The following is an 8,715-nucleotide window of genomic DNA, read 5'->3' as shown; positions in this document are numbered from 1 at the left end:
ACACACACACACACACACACACACACACACACACACAGATCGAAGAGGAGGTTTATTTATTTATTTTTCTGAGGTAGGTTTGAAAATATTCTTTATTTTTTAACCTTCTGCACAGTGGTCAGCATCTGAGAGTCTACTGTGTTCCTAAATTCTTCAAGAGTCTTTTCAAACCTACTCACCCACACTTTGGAGGCAAGCCGAAGATGGAGCGTGACCTGACCGAGCGCGCTACACACTGCGAAAGAGAGGGGTTCCGGGCGCCGGGCTCGGAGGATGCGGGGGGCGGTGTGCTGGACCTTGCCCGGCTGCTGCTCGTCCAGAGCGCGCCCACAGCCCCACTCCTCCTCGGTGTCACATCGAGATCCTACATCGCAGTTCATTCTGTAGATTTACACCTCAACCTTCCTGAGGGCCGAGCGTCCGTTTTATAGTGTTTCATTATCAGCTCCAAATATTGCCTTCAAAATTAAAGGCTTAGAAAAGCCGTTCTGAGTACAGTTACGAAATGCTAAACAACAGAGCGGACGAGTCCGCGTCAGAAGGTGAGGGCCGTGAACTCTTTCATCAAGCAAGACTGAGGGGCAAATCACTCACACCTTTTGACATCTCGGAAGGCAGTATGCATTTCCCCACCAGTGGGGTGTATCGTTGATCTGGAAGTTTCTCTTAGTAGTGTTCAGTGGTTCATCCGATGCTGACCACAGTGCAAAACGTTAAAAAAAAATATGATGATCAAAAGCACTTTACTTAGTGAAACACATATTCTGGTGTTCGGAAACCATTCTCAAGCTAGTCCTTTTTTGATAAACATTATGATTAACTTGGGTGGTTATCACATTTTGCCTGAAATAAGCAGCTAATTAACGAATATTTAGTCCAGGAGCAATTGATTTCCACTCAGGCCTGCACTTCAGAAAACTGTGGACTTTCTCTTTTGTGGTATTAAGGGTGCTCTTTTTTAATGAAATATTTTTTTCTGCTTTAGCAATGGATATCTACCTGTGGTCCCGATGAACCAAGCGAATAAACCGTAGCAATGAGCATAAAGTGAGATGAGTGTGGGAAACATGAGCCGCCCCGCTTGGTGTAACGCCTGCATACATCCATGAATGGATGTATTTTGCATGCCCATTGTTTTAAAGCTAAGTCATATCGTGCCTGTTCTTTTTCTAGAAGGGTGTATGCAGTGTGTTTTTATAATAATAAAAATATCAATGAGCTAATGAACTTCATTGATAAAGAGCGATGCAACCAACTGGGACACAGTAGGGACTGTGGGGATTCAGGTGGGCAAGTGAAGTGGCCATTCCCAGTGACTACGTAGAGCCCAGGGAAGTCGGGGCACTGGGGCCCAGCCAGCATGACCACTGTCCCAGAACTTCAGCACCCCAAACCCCTTCCAGGAGGAATGGAGGTTGAGGTGGGCCAGGATTTGCTGATGTTTAGTCATTTGCAAGTAAGAAAAGGAAGGAAACATTCTCACGAGAAAATGAGTAAAGAAGATCGAGAAAGAGTTTGTTTTAATGGAAGCAATAATGTGTGGGTAGGGAATTTTTGTTGGAATCATAAGTTAATACTACCAACGCTTAGCAGCCGAGAGCCCCATTGGGTGTCATCGTCACCCTCAGTGCTTTGTATGCTTTGATTCCTTTTCTTTATTTTGTGCAGAATCTCCTGGAAAAAGCCAGCCCTCCACACACTAGGTGTTCGCACTAGTGCAGGAGGGCAAACACTAAGCAATTATTTCTTTCTCATTTATTTATTCTAGGTTTTTAATTTGAGTTTATTTTTAAATGTGCTTTAATTTATTTATTAAAGTAATACATAAAATGGTGTGTATGGAGGGAGTGCCATGTGGTTCCTTTCATGAATGCACTATGTAATGCTTAAATCAGGGGAAACACACTGTTCTCCTCCAAATGATTTCTTTATAGTGAAAACATTCAAAATCTTTTCTTCTAGTTTTTTTGAAATACATAGTACATGATCACTAAGTACCTTGCAGCAGGACCCTGGCACTCGGTCTTGTCTGGCCGCAAGCTAGTACAGTACCCCTCCTGTATATCGCTTCCTTCGGTTCCCTCAGCAATTGTATTTTATCTCCATCTTACAAAGGAGCACACCGGTGATTCTCAGAGAGCCCGGGCCAACAAGCAGCAGCTTAGAGTGTGATCAGCTCCTTTTTACTTGCAGGGGAGCAGGGCCCAAGGAGCTGCGGGAAGTGCTACTCAGAAGACTGAACAAATCAAAGGACTTTTTTTTTTTTTTTTTTTCAAAACAAGAATGAAAGTACAAGAGTGAGCAAGGCTGGTCGGGCAATGGCAATCAGTGGACTCCGAGTTGGAAACAAACATCCCTCCCATGCTTTTCAGATGACTGAGCTTAAAATTGAAGGCAGACATGTAGGAGTTCAAACCCCAGCTCTTCACATTCTTTTTGCAAAAGTAGCAGGACGTTGGCAACAGTCACAAAAATGTTCAGTCCTGTCCCTATGAGCTGAGTCTCTGTTTGGGAGGGAGCACGATATATTTTTAAAAATGTTATGTGCACAGCGCCCTCCTCAGTATCTATCATCTCACGATGGCTCTTCTGACACAGAGTTTTAATTAAAATTTTTACAAAGTTTACACATAAAAGTGAAAAAAATACAAATGTGCGTGGATGTATGGATAAATAAAGAATATATGGTCTCCAAGTATAACAAAAGGGTACTCAGCATGAGCAAGGAAGGAGTTCTGACAAGCGCTACAACATGGATACTTGACATGGTGTTCAGTGGCACGAGCCAGTCACTTGCGTGAGGGACCTGGTCTGCTCAAGTTCATACAAACCGGAAGTAGAACAGTGGTTTCTCTGGATGAGCAGGAGGGCAAATTAGGGAGCTGTTGATTAATGGACACAGAGCTCCTGATCTGTAAGCTGTGAGAGAAGGTTCTAGAGCATAGGTGCACAACACTAGAACCCACAGTGAAGATGTGTAAGATGGCAAATTATTATGTAGAGTGTACATAACAAAAATCTGCTAAGCTCAATGGAACGATCTCATCCCCTCTTCTGTGTGTTAATTAGCTGAACCATAGTAGGTGTGCGGAGGAAAGGTCCCCTCCCCTGACACATGATGGTGTGAAATCCTGCACTACTATTGTAGCATTATCATTTTCAAATTTCATGCTTAGTAGTCTGTCTTGTGTAGTTTAATATTGTTTTATTTTGTCTCTAGATGTTTGCTATGACTGAATCTTTGGTTGTGCTATTACTCGTGGACTTTTATTCTTGCCAGCTATATCATTGTGTATTGGTGTTCCTGTCAAGTGTCCTATGGAATTGCTTTAGAGTGCCTCTTTTGAAGAACGTGTAGGTCAATTTTGTTTTCTTGGCTAGTCAGAAAGTTCTGTCATTTAAAGGAGGATTTTCAGAATAATATCTGTATGTTCAGAATTAATGTGCTTGTCAGGTTTAACACTTCCTGCTTCTGATCTTCCATTAATCATTCCGTTCTGCCCCCTTGCTAATGTTTTCTTTCCTTTGAACTCTAATGATTTGGACAAATTGTATCTACTATTCATTCTTCCTGTGGTTACTAAAACTAATCCATTTGGAGAATGAAATAGTTTTTATTTTATTTTTAATATCATCAATCAGAATAAGAACATAGATTGGATAATCAATAAGTGAAATAAAAAGTGTAGTACTTTTGCACAACTTCCTGCCCTCCAGTTTTGTAGCTTTGTAGATTTTTATCAGGGTTTAGATTTTCTGGGCTCAAGTGTAAACTCTACTGATATTGCTCTGTAATATTTAGCAAGTAACCTAAGCACTCTGTGTTTCAGTTCCATCTAGAAAATGGAAGAAATAGTAGCTCTTGTTCCTCAGGGCTATACTGAGGAGTGTGATAATGTGTGTTCAACTTTTAATTATACTGCCTGGCACAGTGCAAATTGTTGTTGTATATTAGCTATTATTGTTGTTAGCATGATATGCAGTTTTTTGGAAATCATTTATATTCCTTAAAAGACCATCATAAATCATCTTAACAAGGATTACACGAGTAACTCTACATGAAATGGTCTAAATGCCCTCTATCTCTACTTGATTGTCAAAGCAAGTTGGAACCACTGCGCATAACATTTGACTTGAGAGAATATTTTTTAAGTTGGCAGTTTCTCTGCCATGAGTAATGACAGATGTTGACACAGGGCCAATGGTGAAACGGGCACAGAGGTGAGATGAACATGAAGGTGGAAATGAGTGCTATGGCGGACGTCCGGTTGGCAATTCTCGTGAATCCACAGATTGCCAACTTCTGCCGCTGAGTATTGGAGAAGACGGGCTGTTTGTCCTGTAGTGTCCCCTGCATTCTGTATCCTGCAGATCAAGCTGCATGGGATGTATCATAGATCTCATTATCTCCCAGGGAACTTATAATTAGATCTAGAAACTTGATTCAATTTGATTTACCTTTCCTAGTGAGAATGTTTTCATTGGTGTTCATTGCATGGATCTACTTATTCCACTACAAGGTGCAAACTGGTCACATCTCTTGAAACAATTCTTTGAGAAGAAAAGTGTTCCCTCATCAGTTGACAGGGCAAGTACTTGTATCTTTCCTTGATTTACCCATTTTCAGAATTATAAGGATTTTAAATTATGAGAATTAATTATTATTTCCCTAGTATCTTCCAAAGATGACCAATACCTTTAAAGTATCACGAACACATAGGTTTAAGTATATTTGGCATGCTGCTGCCTACTGCAGAAGTATCTCTATTGTTGCTCAATTTTACATCATTGCTTGATAAGAGTAACATTAAGTTGGCCTGTGACTTTTTGTGACATGACATTGATTTCTGGGACTGCCAAGAAGGCGGCAGAAGGGAGGTGGGGCTGTTAGGAGGCAGGAAGGGGCAGGACTGTGCACATCATGGGCAGCTATATTCATGTCATTCTAAGGATGATGAGAAATCACAGAAGGATTTATGCAAGAATGATGTGGAGAAGGGCTGGCCAAATAGCTGAGCAGATTAAAGCACCTGCAAGCAGGCACGGGAACCAGGGGTTCAATCCCCCAGACTGCTGTGCTGGCCCCACCCTTGGGGTGCGCTGAGATGGCAATTGACAAGGGATGTGTGGTGCACGCCTGTAATCCCAACTCTTGGGAGGCTATAAACAGGCGGATCACTACGAGTCTGTTCTCATAGTGAGATCAGACTGTAGACCCTATAGACCCTTCTCTAAAATAAAAAAAAAAAAAAAAAAAAAAAAGATGTGGAGCAGGACCAGAGTGAATTGCAGGCAGATTTTACAGGAATCCAGATGACAGCAAGGTAATGGTAGTGGAGTGGAAGAGCAGGGAGCCTACTGCAGGTCTGTTCTCCTGGCCTCTCAGGGCACCTACCCTTATGGACCACTTTTCCTACATTCTGTTTTTGACAAAGCCATGAATAGATTTGCTCCTACCCTTAGACTGTTAAGCAAAGGTGATCCAGGAGCAAATCCTGGCCCTATCAGCTCTCTGGTCTCAGCTAGCACCTCAGAAACAGAATCTAGGACACATTAGCACATCCCACAAGCCCGTGCGGTTTCAACAAAGACAGTGTACACTTCTATTAACTCTCTAAGTTTCTCCTCATGAAATGGAAACCTGTAAGCTGCACCTGCTCCTCGGTGGGCCCCGTCCGAGTAGTGCTGTTCAGAGCGGCGTCTGTGAGCCCAAGCGTCCCTGTGAAGTGTTCGGCACAGCGTGCGCTGTGACCAGTGCAGGCACTGAGGGTCAGGGCCGGAGCCTGTGTCATCAGACACAACGAGTGTTTATCTAAGCGATTTTAAAAGCCACAATCTATTTTATGTTTTAAAATTTTCATCTTTCTAATGAATCACTGTTGAGATATTTTGCAAAATAATTGATCAGCGATAGATTTGGGGCAAATCTGTTTTCTCCCACGTACTTTGAGAAGCGCTGGCACAGAAATCAGTCAGTGTCTCCTCACCATGCTGAAGTGGGAGCCATCGGTCAGCTTTTAAGCTCTCATTTGGAAAATCATTTGATGGGAGATCCATATAGGAAGAAGGCCAGGCCAGCACACAGAGATGAGATGTAAGAGCAGTCCTCTTTGTCATGTGGCACACGTTTGCAGCCCATGTTCAGTATTTCAGTGTTTTACATTACAAATCTGAAATTGTAGAAGAGGAATGTGCCACACGTGTGATCCCTGATTGTATCCATTCCAGAGACTCAGTTCAACCTGCTTATTTTTGTACACACACACACACACACACTCTCTCTCTCTCTCTCTCTCTCTCTCTCTCTCTCTCTGTCTGTCTCACAAAACATATGCCATTAGCATAAATTATGGATGCAGATGAAGACAAGCACTCAGCCTCCCTAAGAGCCTTTATGACTCTGACACACCCTGCCTAAGTTTCCAAGAGCGCCCATGGTAGAAATGTTACCATTTATGGCAATCAGAGTGCCTTTTCTGTCAGCCCTCAGGAGTCAGAGAGAAGCAAAGCTATTGATTTTGCTGATTTTGCAAAAAGCCTTTGTTTGATGTGCCGCTCTTGTTAATAAAGTTGAAAGTACATATTACCAGGCAGGGAGCTTGGCTTGCTCCAGGAAAAGCTAGAAGGCTTAACTGCATGAGTGTGAAGTCATCAGATGACTTGTGACAGAAAAATTCACTTTGGGAAAGCATCATTTAAATTTATCTCAGTTCATCTTCTCAGGATGTGTTCCACATCGTACAGATGGTGAGGGCTCTGGAGAAGGTAAGCCCATGGCACATTTTTTTTTTTCTTACCAAGAAAAAAAGTATTGAAGAGATTTTATGTTACAAAACTTACAACTATTTGAAGGGTAAATAGATTGGTGGATTTAAACACTTAATTTTTTCAAAGTTTGCAAGATCTGATAGGCTTTCTAGGAAAGATATAGCACAGGACACCTTTGGCGGGGATAGCGAGCTTCTGACAACCACAGAAAACATGTCTCAAAAGGTGTACGTGGTCTCCTGGACTGTGCTGTGTCCTCACCCCTAAGATAAGTGACATGTTATCACATGCACTTATAAATTTATCATAACATGAAGAAACTCAAAGAGGTAGCTTCATTACCCATAAGCTAAGCAAGAAATGGTTGCTTTTTTTTTTCTTTCCACTTTGCCATCCCCTGTTAGGTGGTGATATTCCTGCCTGCCATGTACAGGACTGCAGTAGTGAAGAAACATTCCTTGAACTATTTCACTCAATCACGTAGTTACATAGAGTTTCAAATTTGATACCTTCTCTAGTAATGTCAGATCCTCAACTATTTTTAAAAGTAAGAATTTTGTTGGCTTATTTATAAGAAATCCTCAGGCCGGTTGGCTCTTAGGAATGACATGAGCAGTACTCTACTTTATCTTGTGTTGATGCTCTTTGTTCAGAGATTGGCTACCTGTCATTTTTAAGTTGAAAGGCAGGGGAACACACTGCTATTGGTGATCACCACATGGTGTTCACTGAAGCCTTAGAAATGGATTATTCACCAAACATGCATGAAGAGATAATAATCAAGAATTTACAAACTATTTTAGTATATTGCATAACACTCTGAAGATTACTTTTTTCAAGGAACAAAAATGTAGAGATTTTAAAGAGAACCATAATCTATAACCTTCCAACATAGAAAGCACCAAGTTCATACAGGTTTACTGGTAAATTCTATTAAATGGGAAACCATTACACTGATTCCCTAAAATCTCTTTCAGAGAATAAGAGCAGAAAGGATACTTTCTAACTCACTCTATAAGGCTAGCATTACCTTTATATCAAAGTCACAAGAATACATCAGAAGCAAAGAAAACTATGGACTAATATGTCTTATGAGTACAGAGGCAAAAATCTTCAAGAAAATACTAGATTGAATCCAATAATGTATAAAAAAATTATTCATCACAACCAAGTAAGATTTATTATAGGCTTACGAAGCTGATTTCAAGTTCAAAAATCAATTAATCAGTAAATTAAGAAAATCACATGACTGGCCAAATAGCTCAGCAGACTAAAGTGCCTGCTTCAGCAGAGCTCTGTGGCCTGGGTTCAATCCCCTGCCTGCCATACTGGCCCTGCCTTCGGGGCACACTGAGATGGTGATTGAGACTGTGTGTGGTGGCGCCCGCATGCAATCCCAGTGCTTGGAAGGCTGAAAACTATGAGTTTTCACTATGAGTCAGATCTATGTAGTGAGACCCTGTACATTCTGAATACCCTGTCCTAAGTTCATTAAAAAAAAAGAAAATCACATGATTATATAGATATAAGAAAAACACTTAGCAAAATCCAATGCCTATTTGTGATTTAAAAAAAAAAAAAACTCTCAGTAAATTTTGAAGAAAGGGGAATGTCCTCAGGGAAAAAAGAATATTCACGGATCATACTAAATGATGTTGGCCTCAAAACATTCCTGCTAAAATCAAGAAGGCAAATATGCCTCCCCCTTACTGTTCCTTTTCACTGGAAGTACTGGTAAATGCAATAAGACAGAAAAAGGAAATAAAAACATAAAGACAAGGAGGTAGAAATAAAGTTGTCTTTGCTCACATATGACATAAAAAAAATCTATGTAAGAAATCTGGAAAAGGGGCTGGAGAGATGGCTCAGTGGTCTAAAGCACCTACTTAGAACAAGCTTAGCAAAAGCATCAGGGACCGCGGTTCAGTCCCCCAGCACCACATGCCA

The sequence above is a fragment of the Octodon degus genome, unplaced genomic scaffold, assembly GCF_000260255.1.
Source record: "Octodon degus isolate 3935 unplaced genomic scaffold, OctDeg1.0 scaffold00002, whole genome shotgun sequence".
Lineage (NCBI taxonomy): Eukaryota > Metazoa > Chordata > Mammalia > Rodentia > Octodontidae > Octodon > Octodon degus.
The sequence above is the reverse complement of the archived record's forward strand: the minus strand, read 5'-3'. Positions refer to the sequence as shown.